We start from the raw sequence: 21,697 nt of genomic DNA, 5'->3' as shown, positions 1-21,697 counted from the left end.
CATCAACAATAGGGCCACTGCCTTTGTCTTAACGATACACAGTGCTTCAGTGTACACCATATACCCAATCATGGCGTCAGGGTTAAATCACAACAGAACTGTCCTCCATTCATTAGAACATAGAGTATGGCCCCAATACACCAGGAACGAGTGGCAAACAGTTGATAGTAGTGGCAAACAGGTGATACTGATGCCTGTGTTGCACGAAACCAACGAGGATTTGTCTGTGAAAGTAATACCATCAAAGCCCAAGACATTTGTCTCGATACTGAACAAAAGGTCTGGCATTTTGAAATACATCCCGATAAAAACCCCCAAACTGTACTTTTTCAGGAGTGCTGGTGCCAGGCAGAACAGTGGTTGTCCTTTACTGGGAAGTCAGCAAGGCCTTCCTCACCATCCCCCACAATATCCTTGTGTCCGAGATAGGATATTATAGTCAGCAAGGATGGCAAAATAGATGGGTAAAAAAAAACCTGGACAGTTTGACTCAGGGCAATCTTGTCAATGTGTCATACTCTGCCTAGAGACACCTAGCTAGTAGGGTCCTGAAGGTGCCTGTCCTGCAATCTGCCCTGTTTAATGTGCTTCTAATGATCCAGTTGAGATGAGAGAGTGCTTTGCTTTTTCTAGCATTTGTCGATTATACCATGTTGAAGAGAGCAGGCACTACACTAGAGGGCAGGGCTGCCATCCTATCATGGTTTAACCTCAGCCAGCAACTAGGCACCATGCAGCTGGCTGTTAAGCAAAATTCAAACAGCAACAGAACTATCATTATTTCCCTTCTTGAGCTCTTCACCTCAGTCAATTGATAATTTTCACTGCTACACCTGCAGTAAACTGCAGTCTTCTGCACTTCACCTCCCACCTTCTGGATCACTAGCTTTTGCTCACAAGTCAACACTCATTTTAAAATTTCTTGTACTTGGTTCTGCAAACAAAAGTCATTTGCACTTTTCAAGGCACTGTACAAATCTCCTTTTACGTACAGCTCTGCTTCTTCACTCCAACCTACACAGCACCTTTGATGATTGAGACTGAGATTGCTGGAGTACAAGGGTACATATAACTTACCGGTTTGGAGTACAGGTCAAACCTGTAATGCAGTAGAATAGAAGAAGCTACAAGGGAAAAGCCACAATTGAGCACAATATTAAGCATTTTTAATGGCTAAAGACTTGTCAAATACTGACTTACTTTTTATTTGACCTAGATAACAGAAAGTGTTAAGCTTTAATGTTACTTTTTAGGCTACACAGAGTAAAACTTGTTTACCACAGATGTGCTTTTCCAAAGGATCACTATACTGCAGTAAGACAATGAACAACTCTACTGCCCAACATCATTCCCAGCTGTTTCTACACTTAACTCTCATCCTGCAAAGATAATAGAAAGAATTAGAGGCACTCACCCACCAGTAGAACTCAGAAAGAGACTTGAGCCCTGCCTTCTGCTGGGCCACGCTTCCATACCACACCAGAGACCACTACCCAGTGGCTCATCACAATCTGGCAATGCACGTGAAGACAGTTTTAGAATGGTCACCAAACAAAAGTCAGGCATACGCTTGGAAGTTACGCATCACAGTTTGTTCACGTTATTGGTTTGGTTTCCTCGCTAAATGACCCAGGTCAGGTCACTGGATTGGGTGCTATGCAAACAGAAACCAAGAGGTCTTGGCCTTGGCAAGAAGTTTGAGGGTAACTGACAACACAGAATTAAATTCAAGTAACAAACAGAAACATAGTTATGAAGGAGAAAGGACTGAATGAATCATCTTAGAGGTGTATTAAGTTTTCAGACTGAATTGGACATCAAACACGCTTCATGCAAAATTCTATATTCATTCTAAAGTGAAAGACAAAAAAGGCAGAACGTTAACTTTTTACTAAACCACAGAACAGTTGTCTCAAGTGCAAGGTGTCCTCAATATACAGAATCCCACACGCTGCCCATGCTACACCCATTGGCAGGAGACCTTCCCATGTACTGTATAGAACATCAACTTCAGGTTCACACCGATAGGAAAGAAAGAATTGCATTAACATATAGGAAGTGGTCGGGCTTTTGATCTAATGCAACTCACCATTTTAACTATTCAAGTTACACAGAGACGCCCATTTTTTTTCTCCCTTGAAAGGTAAGACTTGAGAAGCACCAGGGTTTTTTGAGGTAATGCTGGAGTACAGAAGTGGATAGTCTACGCTCGATCCTCACTAGTACATAGGAGCTAGTGCAGAAGACAAAGTGTGACTGAGCCATTACATAACAAAGGCCAGAAGTACATAAACTTACAGACTCTCACAAGTTCCTGAAACTTTTAATCAATTAAGTTCCCTTCAAACAAACATACATTCCATGCACAAAGAGAGGAGGTGCTTTTGAATCTCCCAAGAGAGATCCTCTCTATCCTAGATTAGACCTCTCCCTATGCTTTTTAAAATACAACACGAAACTAATTCCCACTGGTGTATCTATCCAACAGAATAGTAATGCTGGAAGGGCCACAAACAGTTTGGGATCCATTTGCAAGGTGCCACATAAATTTAATAAATAATACACCTTTGGAGAAAACCTGTCAAGTTACAGCAAAATACCATAACTAATATTTACATACAGAGATAGGTCCTTTTTTAAAAGGTCAGCTTCAGGGAAGGACACTCTGGTAGAATGTTAAGTGTTACTAAGAAAAAAAGATCCAACAGCAATTTAAGATGTCAACACTGCCCCCCCCCCCAAAATCAGAGGCTCTCATATCCCAAATACAGTAGGGCCAAAAATGGCTACACAATAGGAAAAAGAAAACCAAAGAACAGGGTGGGATTGGGAATCAACAATACCACTTGGCTTGGTTAAAAGTATTAACCTAGCAGGGTAATACAAGTTGAACACGGGTAAAACTATTTCACCTTTTTCAAGGTTGTCTTTCTGAAATTCATTCACCATAACTGCAACAGGGCTTGATTGAGATGGAGCCACGCAGCTTTGGTACCCTGTCCTACTATGCACAGAAGTCTGCTCATAGGAGGAAGTTGTTGTTCCTGGGCTAGTGCTCTGGGATGAGCAGGTTAGACTGGAAGAGCTGATGGCAGAGGTTGTGCAGGTGGCCTCCTGTACTGTATTGGGTATTAGCAAAGAGATATTCAAAGGATCACTGGAAAAAGTAAAAATTATTTATCAGCTTGGGAAACAACATCTTGAACACCTTCATGAAAATACCAGCTCCTATAGAGTTATCTAGAACTACCTTAAACATGCAGTCACATCTACATTATTGATACTAGAAAATCTAATAATGAAAAAAATAGTTAATTTTGCTTTGGTCCCCAGTAATCACTGCTTCAAAACCATCCATTGCACTAAGCACCATTCACCTTCCTCCTGCCAGCCCAACCAAAACAAGAGTTTACACACAAGCACTTTTCAGTCTTCTTATTTCCATCTTGTCAAAGGTTAAATTAATGATCATAATCTCTCTTTTTTAAACAACTAGACCCATAAAGTCTGGTACATGATGAAAAACACCCAGTCTCTTTTCACAATAGAATTCTAACATTACAGTAGCAGTCTAAGGGAACAAACTCTGCAAAAGAGGAAAAAAGACTTTAAAACATGCAAGAGTGTTTTACTTTCTAAACAGCTTAAATAATTTCTAGAACTAGAAATGAAAGTTCATTTTTACTAGTATTTCTGAAGTGACTTCAGGAAGCCTTTTACTGATGCCAATTTGATAATTAATAAGGAAGGAAAAAAACAGGTTACTGGTACATTGGCATTAACCATTGGCTATTTTAGCATTTCACTAAGAGCTTCTGCATCCTGAAAGCTTGGCTTCTTTACTCATCCCAGAGGAGCATCAGATCTGTAATCTGGTGCCAGTCGACTAACGCACATATACGGTACAAGGGTCATCTCTCCTAGATGAAAAGTAGAAAAATGGGCATTGTGAGGAACAAACCCTCAAACAAATTTAAAAATCAGGACAATTGAACAGGAGAAAACAATTCTATAAAGGGTAGCTTGTTATAAGGTTATTCATATGCATGTCATCTCCAGCTTCACAGCGACCCATCCCGGGAGATTTTGATTGCCATTGGACAATCAAATACTTTGTCACAGAGGCAAGGTATGAATACTTACATTTTCTCTTGTTCAGCCTTATTCTTGGACTTATGGACACGTTAAGATTTTTTTTTTTCTCCATGTCTTTTCCTGTATTTATTTTCAAATAAGTATTACCCGCTGATTTTTTTCTCTCCAATTGGGATAAACCCATTTGAGATGTTCCTTATGTAACATATTGTCAAGAGCTTCTAAAGCCATCCCCAACTCATCAGATTGAAGAAGAGCCACCGCCAGATAACAAGTAATGCTCAGTCTGCTTAGAAGTTTTAACCACACCCTCACAAGAGGCTGAAGACATTCACCACCTTGTAAAGATCAAATCCAACTTCTGTCTCCCTGTCCCTCCAACTCCGATGGTCCAAGTCTGTCTGTGATCAACAGCTTTATTGTTACAGGGCAAGCCCACTACCACAGTAGCTGGGACAAGAGAAGTCAGGTCATATGGCTCAGGTCAACCTTACAGAGGACACTAGAGGACGGGATTTCTAGCTATTGGTATTTCTACTGCTAGTGTCATTCTGTCTCATCCTTTGTGTTTGGAGACACAAAAAAGTAGTAGGAAAAGCTCACAAAACAAAAAAAGAAGCCTATATGCTTATTAAAAAAAAAGTTCCAGAAGCATGCTTTAATAATGCTTTTTGAAGTTAAGGCAGTGAAACGTGCATGTTGAAAACACTTCTGCCGAATCACCCATCATTTTCATTACGGCCACGAGTGTGCATGGGCCGGCAGGTTTTTGCACACCAACAGGCACGTGTGCACACACAGTGACCCCATGTCCATGTGTGGTCACCTGTGTGTTACGCATCTGCACACAGGCACAGGTACACCCATGGGCGTGGTGTAACGCCTGTTGTAACACACGTGTGCACGCTAACACATGCACAGGGACACAAGTGTGTGTGTTGTAATACACACGTGCACCCTGACGTGTGCACAGGCACACCCCTGTGCCTGCTCTAACACATGCACAGCCTAACGTGTAAAGAGGCACAGATACACCTGTGTGCATGTTGTAACACGTGCACAGCCTAACGTGTATGTGGGCATGATTACACCCATCTGCATGTTGTAACACCTGTTGTAACACGCATGTACACCCTGACACGCGTGCACAGACAAGTACCCATGTATACATGTTGTAATGCCTGTTTACATGTGTGTACAGCCTGGCATGTGCACACAGGCATGAGTACACCCACACGTGTGCTCTTAACACACGTTGTTGTTACGTGTGTGTACAGCCTGGCAAATGTGCACAGGCACAAGTACTCCCATGTACATGTTGTAATGCATGTTGTAACACACACGTGCACTGTGATATGTGTACACAGGCACAGGGACACCCATGTGCGTGTTCTAACATCTGCCATTTACACATGTGTACACACATGTGCGTGGCACCATGTCAGAGCCTGGCATACGTGTGTGCACATAGAGCCTGGTGTACACATGTGTGCCCACACACATACAGACGTGATCCCACATGGGCAGCTCTGTACCTACCCCTACACACACGTCAGCATCAGCTCCTGAAGCCATGTGTATGTGAACATGCATGTGAACACGTGTGCAGTGTCCAGCACAGCCACACACGTGACATCGCCACTGGCACATGCGCTCCAGCCCAGTGCACACACGTATGTGTACGGACAATACCCACAACACAACCCCATGTGTGCACTCATGTGTGCACACACCTCTTGTGTGTCGCCCCCCTCCCTGCGCACGGGGGCACTCACACGGCAGCAGGACCAGCACTGGTGCAGCGGAAGGGGCTATGCACCAGCCATGGCCTGGAGCGGGGGAGTGGGGGGAGCGGACATATGGTTACTGAGAGGCACTGGAGCCCCCCGTTCCCCTGCCCCGCAGTCCCATACTAGGCCTGGTAGAGCAGGAACCCAGTATGAACTGGGGATGCTACTCCCAGTGCTGCCAGTATGACCAGTACCTCACAGTCCCAGCTCCAGTACAGCCATTACCAGTCACTTCCATTCCCAGTACTCCCAGTAGCTGGCACACACACTCCCAGCATCCCCAGTACGACCAGTACCTGCTGTTCCCAGCTCCCACTACAGCCAACACCTGTCCCTACCAGCATACCCATTACCCCTCGCCCCCAGTACACCCAGTTCTCCAAATACCTGTCCCTATCCACTCCCGGTACCCCCCTCCACTCTGGCTCCCATTTCCCAGTATACCCAGTAGCTGCCAGTAAGAGCATTACCCATCATTCCTCAGCCCCAGTATTCCTAGTATAGCAACACCTGTCACTCCCAGTATACCCAGTATCTCTCACTCTTAGCTCCAATAAACACCATTATTCACTGTTCCCCATTCACAGTGTAGCCCTTACACAGCACTCCCAGTTCCTAGTATGCCCAGTACATGACATACCCAGCTCCAAGTATACCCAGCAGCTGTTGTTCCCAGCTCCCAGTAACACCAGCAACGGTCATTCCTGGCTCCCAGTAAGACCTGGACCTCCCAGTACGACCTATATAGCTTTTATACAGTGATCCCAGTATAAACAATACCTTCCACTCTCAGGGAGATTACAGATCTCATTCCCTGTCTTAACATCATCTGCTAGTTTCAGTCCGAATCATCAGAACCTGCAGAAGCACAACCACAAAGAGCCCCTTCTTATGTAGAGCTTTAACTTGGAGATCATTAGGATCAAGTTACTACCTTTTTCTACAATGCAGGTCAGCATTTTATCTACTGTATTACATTCTAGTTTGCCTAGGAAGCACGTGCCACGGTACTTTGCCACTTCCCCCCACACACCCCACCCCAGAACAGGCGTTTCACTTCAACACAGACATTTCGTAATTTCAGCATATAGGCAAACATCAAAGGTATTCATCTACTTTACGTAATGGCTTTACCTGGGAAGAGGACAGCTTCACCTCAGGGCAGGTTGGAAGAGAAGATACTGACTAGCTCTCACACTCCCAACTTCAAGGCATTCTGACCAAAAGGTTTGGGTTCAAACCTTCTATTCGGCTCAGAAATAAATAGAAAGGGTTGCCTGTTGCCTGCTCAAAGAGAGTATGTGGGAACACAGCAAAACCATTCCCAAGCGCGCATTTTTCTTAAATGCTAATAACCTGTTGGATTAGCAAGGAAAGTTCTACCTTGCTGCATGCTGCATCTGATTATTTTTTTGATTAAATCACTTAGAGAAAAACCTCAGAAAAGCAGATGAAAGTGAACAGTTTGGGGGTTTGGGCTTCATTTTGGTTTTAAGGTGGTTAAACAAGCAATTTTATTGCTTCCACTCTCCGGAAGCATTTTCTTTGTTTAATAACGGATGAGAGTTTAGCCAAGTAAATCCAAGAGGTACTCCTTCTCAACGCAGCAGTCGTCACCATCTGTTCGCGCTTGCCAAACACACATCCAGTAAGACCAAGAGGGCAAGGGCTCCCATCTGCTCCGTTTCCCTTGCGTGGCAAGGAGGAGGACAGCAACCCGCCTGTGGGAGCAGACAGCTTGCAAACAGCCACCGCGCTAAGGAACGCAGCCCACTGCTCAGAAATCACTGGCCTATATAAGGGCTTTCCATAAAGGTACAAATGAGAAGGACAAAAGAAGGACCAAGTATCTACAAGATCAGAGCAGAATGAGAAAGCCAGGAGCATAACTTGCAACGCTCCAAAATGAAAAAAAACCCCACAAAACAAACAACTTCTTACGAGGATGTCACATCATCTTGGAAGACCAGTGCACTTGCCTGGGCACCAGCAGGACCCAACAATTCTTACTCCTGAGATTTTCATCACCCGTTGTGGCAAGCCACTGGGCAGGCCTCATTAGCCATATCCTCAACAGCTTTCATTGATGACTGTAGCCCTTGGGATGGACAAACAAATGACAGGCTAGCCAGGGCTGTAAGGAAGAAAGAATCCCACGCTACATCTACATATAACAAGCTGTTTCTGAGTGACAGGAGACTTGCACTCCGGGAGTAAAGGTGTCCATTTTAAATGACAAATCTACTCAGCGGGATCGCTGTCTTCACAAAGAGGCACTCCTACTCACCCTGCCGCAACGGCGGCAAAGAGGAAGGGAACGTATGAAGAACACAGAGCCAGAACCAGAACCGAGCTGGGACGGCTGCCAAAAGTCTCCAGGCACATCAGACTACAGCACGCTCCACATTTCTTCACAGGTCTACTTGCCTACTGGCTAAATAACTATTTTGTCTCCCTCCCTCTTTTCTTTTGTAGTACTGTACATTGCTGACAGCGGCCTACTGCAACTTGCTTACCATAATTTAGCTTACTAAATGCAGTAATGCATGCAGGTATTTTATAGCACCTGAATCAGTAAATCGTTTTTTCTTCACTGAACCTCCCAAGAAATACATAAAGGCCTGTCCTAGCCAAGCTAAAAACACACAGTACACAATCAGCTTCACATTTAACAGAAGGAAGCACGTTGTAGGGAGTCAAACCTCTGCAAGTACGTGGAATGACAAACTGGGTATCTCCTCATCTCGTTACGCTCCTCCATGCTAGCACCTGCTCCACTCCCAGTCTTCTCAGACACACCCTGAAGATCCATTTAGCCTAACTGGTTCTGTAAGCAGTACCAGACTCCCCCAAATGGGGAAGAAGAGTATAGGTGTGGAAAACCAATTCCTGGAGGCACACTGAACACATGAGAGAAGAAATTATTCCACGCAATCTTTAAGAACTCCACATTTTCAATACACTGGGAAAGGAGGAGAACTTACATACTTAAGCGTAATTTATAAGCTTTAGAAGTCACCACCTAACAATGCTGCTACCTATCCTTGCAGCTGTTGGGATAAGCTTCCTTTGACCTGCAAGTTTATTTTTCACAGTGTCGTGGTTTAACCCCAGCCAGCAGCTAAGCACCACGCAGCTGCTCACTCACTCCCCCCCCATTCAGTGGGATGGGGGAGAAAATCGGGAAAAGAAGTAAAACTCATGGGTTGAGATAAGAATGGTTTAATAGAACCGAAAAGAAGAAACTAAGAATGATAATGGTAACACTAATAAAATGACAACAGCAATAATAAAAGGACTGGAATGTACAAATGATGTGCAGTGCAATTGCTCACCACCCGCCGACCAACACCCAGCTAGTCCCCGAGTGGCGATCCCCTGCCCCCACTCCCCCCAGTTTCTATACTAGATGTGGCGTCGCATGGTATGGAATACCCCGTTGGCCAGTTTGGGTCAGCTGCCCTGGCTCTGTCCTGTGGCAACTTCTTGTGCCCCTCCAGCTCGGCATGAGAAGCTGAAAAATCCTTGACTTTAGTCTAAACACTACTGAGCAACAACTGAAAACATCAGTGTTACCAACAGTCTTCGCATACCGAACTCAAAACATAGCACCGTATCAGCTACTAGGAAGACAATTAACTCTGTCCCAGCTGAAACCAGGACACACAGGATCCCTGCCTCTAGGGCAGTTGCCAGTCGAACTGGCCAACATCTCATCCAGTCACTACCTCCTGTCCCCCCTGATTTTCTGAACATAATGCTGCCATGAAGGTAAACATCTACTGATGGGAATCCCTTATCAGACAGGGTGCTTAGCCATTCAGTGACAACTCTTACTGGTGCCTTGCTTCCTCCCCATCCTCCCCCACCATATTTCAGCCATTACACCTCAGCAAACTGAAACAATGCAGACTCCTCGGTTTGTTTTACAGCTCCCGGGACTCCAGGCTGTGATGTGCTTGAGGAGATCTGTCAGGAAAACAATTATGTTTGTATCACCGAACTCTTCAGTTTCAGTATCAAACTTCAACATGCTAAATTTCTGATCCAGCGTACAGAAAGACTCCTGGGACCTAAGAACATGCAGATGAGTGCCAGCACACCTGTACAAGGAACAGTACCTGCCTTCGCAGGAGACATGGAAATGGGTGATCTGTGAAATAGTGATCTTGAATAGTTTTTCACAAGGTGAGTCTTTCCCAGGATCAATAGAACAGGCTGAGGCTTCTTTGAAGGGCTTTTATTTGCCCACTGGTATGTCAAAAGAGGGTTAGCAACAAAAACTTAACACTATATTGTATTTCACAGTTCAGTGAAAGACGTGAGACTGCAGACTAGTGCATAAAAGGCAATTCAAGAGAATCACAAATAACCATTGCTGTACCCTCCGGGAGAGGCTTTCAAAGCTGTCTGAAGGATTTAATTGGATTTGTCTGCTTCTCACCCCATTGCGTGGATCCACAGTTTTACTGCCAAAGGGTTTAGGTACTACAGAGATGGATACCTTTAAAACAGCAACTGTAATGATCTCATGCATAAATATACACAAAGATGCTCTAATATCACCCATGTTTATAACTCAATGGATGCTCCTACCAAGGCAGTGGTTCCTTTCCCTAGTCACTGAACAAGTAAAAGCTCTGAAGCAAAATCTCCCTCTTCATTTAGCTTTAATTTAGAGCTGCATTTAGTGCTGAAAAGTGCCAGCCTGACAGCTCTGAAGCATGAAGCGCTTGATCTTCTGTGCCAGAAGCACGCAGGTGCTGGCCAGGCAAGCTGCCTGCCTACTTCTTGCCCTGCCAATACAATATATAATTGAGGAAAGTAAAATGGAGATAGAAATGTATTTTCTCCAACTATTTGATGCTGACAGCTTCTCGCCTCCAGCCTTCCTGCACCTCAGGAGCTCAGAAAACGACAGCAAGAAGTGGAAGCAATGAACACTGGCACTGCATTACTCACGGAGTGGCTTTTCCACTCAGCACAGTGGTTGCTCTTCATCACCATGAAGACTAATTGTCTGCGTTTGGAGGAGTGCCTTGGAAGCAGCGCAGGGGCCCAATTCAACAGCCTGTCATCTAGAGAGAGGGAGACAGTCTGTGGCCCAAATGTCTCGCTCAACTGCCAGAGCGGGAGAACAGGGAAGCGTTATCCCTGCGGTATTGCTGAGACACCAGCTTCAGTAATGATGAGACACCAAAGGCAAGTAACTTTCCCCAGGTCTCACGAAGCATGCACTCCCGTTTTCCAATTGCCTTTCACTGAACTACACAAAACCTCTCTCTACAACAATAAATGCACCTGCCCAGGACCATTCCCTGAAATGGAGGCCAACTGGCACAATTACCCTTGGCCATTTGGTTGCATTTTGTTATGCAAAATTTGGATGCACAACAGCTGCATCCAAAATGCCCCCTGGGAAATCCCCTGGCCCGCTCCCACTCGTGAGTGGTGCCAAGGAAGTTGTTGAGCTTTTCAGCTGACATGGGCCAAACCTGTACCTGTAAACCTCCAAACGATTTAGCACTACAGATGATCAAGGTCCAGTTCACGGGAACACTCACTGCTGCTGTTTAATTCAATACCACAGATGCTGCCAAAAATTCTCCCTCAGGCAGCATCTCACGGTAACATACACAGGGCAGGTTTTTTTCAACACTCTCTTAAAACACCAGTAAACAGAAGCAGAGGAAAGCCATGGGAATAAACCAAGCTCATCCGCTATCATCTCAGGGATAGAAGAGTGCCTCGTTATCTTAAGAATACAGCCTAAAGAGCATCTGGCTTCAAGCCCAATGTTCAACTGGAATCATTTTTTCCATTACTGTGATGAACAGGTAGAAGGGGGCGGGGGGGTGGGTTTGTTTTTAAACTTCTTACTTTTAAATAAAAAGGGGAACAAAAGGTATTAAGCATCTACAGAGAGACAAGGTACTATCAGAAGTGTAGGATCTAGCAACAAGAAGCAACTGAAGAAAGGGAGACAGGAAATGGGAAGGGTCAGCAAGTACCTAAGCACAATTCACAAGTGAAGGGATCCTGTCAGCAGAGCCCTTTTTGCCACCAAAATGCTCGATCAGCAACAGTTCAGTCCTTCAAACAAGAGGACATCAGAGCAATTAAAATGTGAAAAGGCAACACATACCTTGAAAGACAACGCCTGAAGAGGCAGTTGATTTGGAGGAAGGAGAGATTGGAAGAGATCTCCAGGCCCACCATAAACTTACTGAACTCCATATTAAGCAATAAGGGGTTGACTGGTTGCTTTCTGCTTGTTTGCCTTCCATTGGAAGGCTCTTGCAGAACCCAAATCTTCTAAGCATTTAGAGTTTTCTTCCAGTTTTCAGCTTAAATTTACTCGGGACCAGGTGGTACACATGTCTTCCGGCGCCCACACCTTTAAGCCTAAAAACTGTTCTCCCTAAATGGTATTTCCCTCTCCTGCATTTACAGGAGTCACCCCACGCTTCTTCCACCTGCTTTTTCTAGCCTAAGCAAATCAAGAACTCCTGATGTCATCATGCGTGTCCATCGCCCATGTCCCAGCAATCCCTGCAGCTCTCTTCTCCAGTTATTCCAGAGGGAGGTCATCTTTCTTGTACATGAAGGACCAGCAGGGCAGCCACGTCAGATGAGCTGTGCTCTGTTCAATGGCATTAACCCTTCACCACACTTCCTGAAAATACTTGGCCTGACACACGGCAGTGTAGCACTTTCTTATGCCCACATCACACTGTCGGCTCCCAGCTGCTCTCCTGTGCTTCCCTTACGCTACCTGTAGTTCTTCTTCCCCCTCCTCAGTTTTGGCCAGCTGAAGAACAGAGAAGAGAATCATAGAATCACAGAATCATAGAATGGAAGTGGGAAGGTTGGAAGCGACCTTCAAGAGCATCTAGGTCCAACCCCCCTGCCATCGACAGGGACACCTTCCACTACACCAGGTTGATCAAAGCCCCATCCAACCTGGCCTTGAACACTTCCAGGGAGGGGGCATCCACAACTTCTCTGCGCAACCCGTTCCAGTGCCTCACCACCCTCGGAGGGAAGAATTTCTTCCTTATATCTAATCTAAATCTACCCTCTTCCAGTTTAAAGCTATTACCCCTTGTCCTATCACTACGTGCCCTTGTCAAAAGTCCCTCTCCGGCTTTCTTGTAGGCCCCCTTCTTCCCTCTCTTCTAAATATCTTCTTGGGGGTCTCAGCTTGCTGCCCTTCAGCTACGTAGCTTATCACAACAGGACAAGGAGAGCACTGTTTTCTCCCCAAGTAAGCAAATACTTAAACTGTTTATTTAAATAGAAAAATAAAAAGGAAGGGAAAAAATGACAGCTAATTGGAAAGTGAAAGTTCAAATTGGTGCTGAAGCAACTTGACGACTTACTCTGCAGCTGTAGCAGAGGGCTTGGCACTTAGATGTCTGATCATAATACGACAAAAAAATCCTTCCACTATGGCTTCAAATTACAAGATAACTCCATCTAAAGGAAGACAAAATGTATATACGCAAACATTGCCACGTGTTTATAGTGCCTTCTCAGCACAATGTTTCTCTCACAGCACCAAGAGCTTACTGGCATGACAAATTACAAATGTTAAGTGCTACTTTAAAGCAATTTACAGTTAAATCAACAGTAGTGAGAAAATAGTCAAGAATTGGACTTGCAGAATGGGAGATGATTCATGGCTTTCTCAACAGCTTTTACTCTTGATGAAGCTTACAACTATCTTACTATTTGGGAATGACATTCTTTGTTAGTATTGGTCCGGTTAGAAACTCAGAAGGCTGGCTTGTTCATTCATCATTGCAATTTTTCAATCAGAGGAAAGAAAGAACTGAGGAAGAACTAAGCAGAAAGGCGGCCAGCAGGTACCAGTTTCAACTACCTTTCGCCTGGGTGCAGAAAGAAGCTTCTTTCTAAAAACAAAAATTGCATCTCTATATGCTAGGCAGTGTCTTTTTTCCTCCCTTCACTTCACTAAAAAGCTTTTTGGCCCAGCTGGTTTTCTCCTGATGCAGAAATGTGGAAGTATCAGGAATCTGGCACATTTGTATAGGAAAGCTGTTGCCCACTTAGCTCTGTAGCTGTGACGGGAGGCGCTGCAATGGTCACGTTCCCCTGCAAACAGCAGTTGTCTTTGCAGGCGAGCCATGTCAGGAGAAAAACGTGCTCCGTTACAACTTCCCAGATGGATGAGCAAGGACGTCACTAGTGGGTCTGCAGGTCGGAAGCCCAACGCTGGTGCCACACCTCAGGTTCTTGACACAACGGTAGGTCAATATGCAAAACTTAAAACGTGGCATGGTTACTGTTGGAATGCCAAAAATGAAGGAGAGGTATGGCCTGTGGGGGACTTCAGAAAAAGAAAGGAAGATCTTACTCTCTCCATATTACATTTTCCAAAATGACATCTAGTATGTAAAGAGCAATCAAGACAGGATTAACAGCTACCAACAAGCCAACAGATTTCCTAGAATTGTTCCGGAATCATAGAATCCCTGTCCGAAGGAAGCTACCTGCCTTGAAGATGCGAGACAGTCAGTGGCGTTTCTACAGTTGCTCAGCTCCATTTTAGTTCATCAATTAGCATGCAGCCTGGCTTTTAAAAGACATTGCACTGGCTAGAAGAGTCAGAGCTGAATTGAGCTCTCACATGAAGTCGAGGGGAGAGGAATACAACAACACGTATTTACCACAAACTGGAATATAGTTGACAAAACAGTAATCCACTTGGCACGGCACACTTGCCATGATTTAGATGCTGCTGCTAACATCTCGAGCAGAGGCTGCCGTCATTTTATGGGCTATCGTTGTACTCATGAAACAGCCAGCCTTCGCTTGCACGAGGACTGGAGTGACACCCCTGTGAATTACTATGCTCACTGAGTCAGCCAGCAGAAAATAAATAAATAATTTTTCAAAATCACATGTAGCACAAAAGAGGGCCTTCTTCAGAAATTAATGGCTCTATAGAGAAAACAATGGATTAGATCAGTTTCTCATTAACTCTTAAGTCCTCTGTCCTCTGCTCTGATAGGTGTTCATTCAAGATCTCTCCGGACTCAGAAGCTCTACAGTTGGATATCCCGGCAGGAGCAGTGGGGGACAGCAGCCAGCTAGACCAAGACCTACTCCTTGTTCTCTCTGTTAAGTCAATAAACCTGAAGGAGCATAAAAGTGACTCCTCTGGTAGCAAAAACAGAACGGGATGAAGGGGCTTGAGGTTTTCAGAACTGGTCTCCCATACGTCATAACGATGTAGCAGGAAACACTTTATTTTGATCCCAATTCACAGTTCCTTCATAGCCAGAAGAAATTTCATTACAGGAATTTTCATACCACTACACTGGCAAAAAAGCATACAAGCCTTTTTATACCTTCTTCTCCTTTTATACTTGGTCCACAAAACCATCTTCCACTCTCCAGCTCACAAGCCCTCTAAGCAGAAAAGTCCTATCTGCCACACACTTGTCATAAACTAGGTAGGATATGACAAAGTTTCAAATACAGCAGTATTCATAAAATCAGAAACATCACAATGAAAAAAAAGGGGAAAAAAAAGGAAAAAAGGGTGGTGGGGTAAAAATTAGTTTCTACCTTGACTGTTAGGCTCTTAAGCTGCCAGTACTTAACACTGATGTTTCTATTTCCGTGATTGCTACAGTTCTGCGATTTGTGGATATCAGATTGAGATTATCTGCCTTTCCCCAGCTCAGGCAATCCACTTCTTGATGGACTTCTTTTTTTTTTTTAACGTTTAAAATGGTTAGAATCCACCCCTCCAAGCTATCCTTACGCTCCTCTCAATTTAAATACAGGAAGTTAGCTCCACTGGTACATTCATCCACGTTAACACTTCCAACTTCATAGACAACTGTAAATTATTTCTGGAAACAGCAAATTACTAAACATAGTACAACACTCTATGAAAGAGAAAAAGAATGCACACCATCAGCATTTCCCTTTTTGACTAGAAAATGAAAATCTCTAACAGCAGATAAATCTGGACCCCAAATGGGGTATGGCTTATGATATGTCACATGTCTGGACTCGACTCTTGAAAGCAATCATGCACTTAGGAAAATTCGAGGCTGTTACGCAGAGGTTTAACTAGAGTCTTGGCAACGTAATTTGGGACATGAAAGGTATTTGCACTACAGTACCAGGTGCAATAAAGGAAACTGGTCTTGAGGTTTAATTCCAACGCCGCATCTGCAAACAAAACGAGGCTGCTACGTTTGAGGAACATGGATGGAAATCTCACCTGCCATCCTGAAGTTATGCTGTGGCATTTTGTCACTTCTTGTCACTTTCCTCGGGCTTGGTAAATCTTTTGCAGAGTCCGAGGCAAAGGCCCATAGCTTCTTCCTGTTTCTAACAGTGGATGTCTGGGTTTTCGCAGGCTGGTTTGCTGTGGGGCACCACTTGTACCCTCGATTTGCCTTCATACATGCATCCTTGTACTAGAAAAGAAAAGGAAAATTGCCGGTCATGACATTATACTATCCACAGGGCAATAGAGCGCACTGCTTGTAAGAGGATTTAATACAGTAAATAATCCTTAAATATCTTGATTTTTTTAACAGTTCAGTCACGTGCTTAGAGTCTGACCGCCAACACAATCTAACACGAAGAAATCTTAAGATAAGTTGAGCTGCATTTAAAAAAGTGGGGTTTCTCTCTCCTCTCCTGAGGGTTTATCACCCAGAACCCAGAGCAGGCTGAAGTTCTGATCCTGCAAACTGCTCCCCAGTGCTTGAATGCTCACTCTGGGAAACAAGTTCTGTTGCAGGTACAATCTTTGTTTACCTTCTAGTTTGAATGAAATGAAAGCAGACATTTAGCAATAAATGCAGCATGATGCTCCTTACCTTGCACTCCCTTTCCTCTAATAGATCTGTATCTTAGAAAATTTGAGTATATTCTTTCCCAAACCAGGCACTGAAAATAAACCACTACCAGGATCACCTCATTTTCAGCAACTTCTGATACATCATCCCAGTGGGCCTTCCAAAATGTACCATGCTGCACAGCTGCATGCAATAAACTGCGAACACTTAAAACCGTCTTTGGCCTGGAGCACACGGCACACATCTCAGTTGTTTGCTATATTCTTGCTCTGAGGCAGCAAAATGAACAAAGCCAGGCTACACATAGGGGGGTAGGGGGACGAGGTCTGGATCCTGCACCGTTTGGGGGGTAGGGGGAAGGACAGGAACCTATTTTATTCTCAAAATGCAACCGCGACGTTTTCCAAATACCTTGCTGACCAGACCAAGACAAGATTTTTGAATGTTAGCAGCAACAAAAAGAGCACATTTCAGTATTTCAAACGTGCTGCTGTGCAAGGTGGAGAACGCATGAATCAGAGGAACATGCCACACTTTCCTGCTACAGCTGTTTGCCTCACAGCGGAGAGGGGCATACAGCACTGGCTGCTGTGGGAAGCTACCCAGTGAGGACCAGTGCTGACTGCAGGGAGGAAGAACCCAATACCTTCCCATGCCCTCAGTAGCTCCCAATGGCAGCAAACAACCAGAAGAGCTGTTTTACACTGAAGCATATGGCAGGGCAGCTGCAGGAAGTTTCTGCCGTGATTGCACAGGTTCCCAGCCACCCAGCTGTCACCGGTCCCCATTACGGCACAGAGAAACAGCTATGTTTCATGCACATGCCTGCACAGAAACGCATGCAGAGGGAAAAAATCCCTTGGGTGTCACATACTGAGATGGCACTGACAACCTTGTTCACTGACAGAGTCACTGCGGCGTTTTCCCAGATCAAGAAGCAGCATGCCTTGTGGCAGGATCACCATTACAAGCGTACCGCTTGCTTTCATCTCCATCTTAATCTATCGGCTGGCACTTGCTCCCTCCAGACTGCAGCCGGGATAAAAGGGATCCAGTTTACAACAAGCACAGCACAGTGTGAGCCCGCTGTGCCAAGTCCTGTCTTTGTAAACATGGCTATGAATAACAAAACCGATATAGAGAACGAACTGCTAATTGCTTAATGATTGTCTCTCTGTAACTTTACATACCAAAGACTAGTGTTCCTCAAGGATTAAGCCTGTCAGAGACTGGTACTTGGGAGTGATGAGCAAGAAGGAACCATGAACAATCACAAAACTTAATTAAATGTTTGATGTATTTACGATCTTGTTAAGAAGGCACAAGTAGAGACCTTGCTGGAATAGATAGGGCCAGAAAAGAGAAGAACTCCTGCCTTTGTTCTCCTCCTTGTAGATAATTTAGCTTAAACTAACCATATGGTTTGACACCACTAATGAGAACTTAGATAATAAGAGCACTAACGAGCACTGATGTATCAAAATATGTAAAAGACCATACTGCGCAGAATCACCTGAGGAGGGTCAAATAGCGGACAAGTGAGGAAGACTATGGAAGACCACCAGAGGACTCCTGAAGACCACCAGAGACCTTCAATGCACCTGCGTAAAAGACATTTGCATACGCTAACAGTTTCCCGGAAAACTAAAGAATATGTATAACATTTCTCGGAAATCTAATGAATATGTATGTAGAACATGTACTTAACCTGCACAATTAGGCCCGACGGCGCGCACGACTTTGGTGGGACTCCCCCCGTGCTGCCCAGCGCTGAATAAACATACCTACTTTACAATCTCACGGATCGTGGAGTCTGTTTTCCGCACGTCAAAACTCTGCAGGGGCCGCTGACCCACACAGAGGCTGTGTCTTCTGGACAGGGCGTCTGCGTGAAACCTGCCAAGTCAGGGCTGCGACCCCCCTCACCCTGCCCCTTTTCTCCTTCCCTCAGCCGGGCCCAGCTCCACCTTGGAGCCCCCTCCCCCGGGCAGCCAGCAGGCAGGAGACACCCCCACGCCAGCCCAAGGGCCTCACTCGCCTCACGGGCAGCCCCAGCCCTCACCTCAGCCGGGCCGCAGCTGGAGCAGAGGCTGCAGAGACCAACATGGCCGCCCGGCAGCCCCGTGCCCCAGGACTACAGCTCCCAGCATGCCCCGGGAACCACCAGGGCCCCCGGCAGCCCCGCAGGCCCCAGGACTACAGCTCCCAGCATGCCCCGGGGCGCTCCTTCCTGCTGCCTGACCCTGCAGGGACACCGTCCCCGGCCCGGCCCCGCCCCCCGCAGGCCCATGGCCGGCTGCCCGGGGGAGGACGAGGAGGAGGAGGAGGAGGAGGGGAAGGGGAAGGGGAAGGGGGGACAGGGCGGTGGGGTGGCCGCAGAGGGGCAGGAGCAGGACGGAGAGAGGGAAAAGGCGTCGGGAGAGCGGAGCGACAGAGAGATGGGACAGGGAGCAGGAGAGAGGGACGGAGGGGAAGGGTGAGAGGAGAGAGGCAGGGAAGAGAGAAAGAAAGGGAGAGGCAGGGACAGAGAGCGAGGGAAGGCCGGGAAGCAGCCCAGAGAGAGTGAGAAACAGAGGGGTGCGGGTCAGGACAAGGAGGGGCGGGAGGACAGAACAGCGATGGCCTCCAGGCTGGAGACGGCGGAGGAGCAGAAGGGGACGGGGAGCAGGACGGAGGCCCGGAGAGAAGAGAGGAGGCCCAGCCAGCTGAGCAGGAGGGGATACAGGCCGGAACGAGGGGCCAGGCTGCGGGAGAGAGAGGAATGAGAAAATACAGGCAGGGAGCGAGACGAAAGAGAAAGAAGAAAGTAGTGATGGGTTAAAGACAGAGAGGGAAGAATTAAAAAATGGGGGCAGGGAGCCGGACAGAGCGTGGTGGGGAGAGACCAAAAATGGCAATTCTGGGCAACTGCCCCCGTTTCCTGAGCACTCCCCAGGAACTGCATCACCGGGGGCCTCAAGGAACGTGCTGCCTGCCAAAGCCCTGCCCTGGGCCCAGTCCTGCGCCCTAATATTGGTGACGAGCATTGCCTTGCGTAGTGGCCAGGACTGAGGGCAAAAAAGGACAGCTGGGGGCGGGGGGGGGGGAATCACCCAGCTGGTTTTGGGTTTGTTCTTTTTTTTTTTTTTTTGCTTGATGTTTTTCCTTTTAAAAAGAATACTATTTAAGCTCTAAATGCCAACTGCAAGGAAAAAGGAACCAGGCGTACCAGTCTGGACACATTTAAAGCCTGAACCTATTCAACAGCTGCACCAACCACCGCTCACTCCTGCTGCACGCACTCCACCGCCTGCCTGCAGGTACAGGCAGCCGCCCTGTTTCTTGAGCGTTCCCCAGGCATGGCAGCACCAGGCAGCTCAAAATACCATGCTGCCTGCAAAAACTTGAGCACAGCTGAATTCTGGTCAATTTTTCCTCTTTTTAGGCTGGGTTAAAGACTCACCCATCGAGAGATGGCTCAGGACCATGCCGGGGCCAGTGGCACTGCTTTCTGGACCCCGTGGCGGCGATGGGCAAAGGAACGGGTTGTCAAATCCCGGGCCTGGGTACATGTGTGGGTTTTCAGGGTCACCCCTGCCTGATTTTTCCCAGCGAAGCTGCAGGTAGTGCCAGCCCTGTGCTGCAGCCCTGGGGCTGAGGCTCAAGGAGCCGGGCATTTCCGCAGGCGCTGCATCCTGCCGGGCCCCGCTGCCGGCTGCTGGCTGCCCTGGGCTTTCCCCCGTTCTCTCCAGCTCTGCTTTCTGCCAGCGCTGGGGGCACCCCAGAACAGCCTGCCCGCTCCCCACAGCCCCACTGCCGTCCGCGTCTGCAGCTCATAGGTGGTGTCCACATGCCACAGCTGGTTTGGGGGGTGGCAGGTCTCTCTTGTGGCAGCCTGGGAATGGGGGCAATGCAAACCCCATCCCTCCCTTTCAATCTTTGTCCCCAGGGAGACCCACTGGAGACCTAGCATGCACTGGAGAGCGTCCTTCAGGGAGGTGACAGCCGATTGCAGAGCAACGCTGAGACTCGCCTGACAGCAAAGGCGCCCGGTGGCCACGGAGGAGCCCAGGTGAGCTGGTTCTCTTGGAGGCCAGCAAAGCAGCCTTCCTCTGCCCCTGGTTTTGTGAGGTACGGAGCAGTGCAGAGATGTTTCTCAGGCATCCAGGCCTGAGGAGGGTTTCCCAGTGCCCCCGTGAGAGATCCTGCTCCCAGGCAGCATCTCCCCGTAGAGCCGAGGCCGTACCTAGCCCCCCGGAGCTGGGTACGGCTGCGCTGAGGGGTCTCGCAGGGAGGACGGGGTCATCTGCCTGCTGGCTCTGACACAGAAATGATGAGCTGAAGCCCCGTGGCCATGGTTGGCCGGTTCAGCGTCTCCGAGTGCCTTTCTCCCATGGAGCGTTCAAGCCAGGCACTTTTTCAGAGTGTGATGGATGATGTGAAGATGGATGCTGGTGATGTCCTGGTGGCTCTGTCCCACTGCCACTTCAAAGTTGTGATGTCTGAGATCTGGGGCCACCTGCAGGCTCTGGCAGAGATGTCCAGGGAGTTTGTGTTCCATTTTTTGATATCTTGGGGCTACAGTGTGCTTGGGTTATGGTATGCTAGCGTTGCAGTGTGCTAGGGCTATGGGATGGCAGGATTACAGGATGCCAGAGTTGAGGTGAGTTAGGATTAAAGCATGTTACTGTTACGGACCAGCTGTGGGTTTGTTGGCCCTGGGTTCTTGGAGTTATGTTATTTTTGCCTTGTCTTGTGTCCTGGGTGGTCTTTTTTTCTTTTTTTTTTTTCCAATTCCTTTTTTATCTTGTTTGTCTTTTCAGGGTTTGGATAGGGGCCTTTGGTTTGTGTATGTTTCTTCTGGCTGTTTTTTTTACTGTTCCGGTGGTTTGTGTTGCGTTTTCTGTCTCAAAACCACCATCTGTGGTCTGTTATGTCTGACCAGGTCATACAGAGTTACTTCTCGTGCAGTCTGACTCATTT

This window comes from Buteo buteo, chromosome 30, assembly GCF_964188355.1.
Source record: "Buteo buteo chromosome 30, bButBut1.hap1.1, whole genome shotgun sequence".
Lineage (NCBI taxonomy): Eukaryota > Metazoa > Chordata > Aves > Accipitriformes > Accipitridae > Buteo > Buteo buteo.
This window is presented reverse-complemented; position numbering follows the sequence as displayed.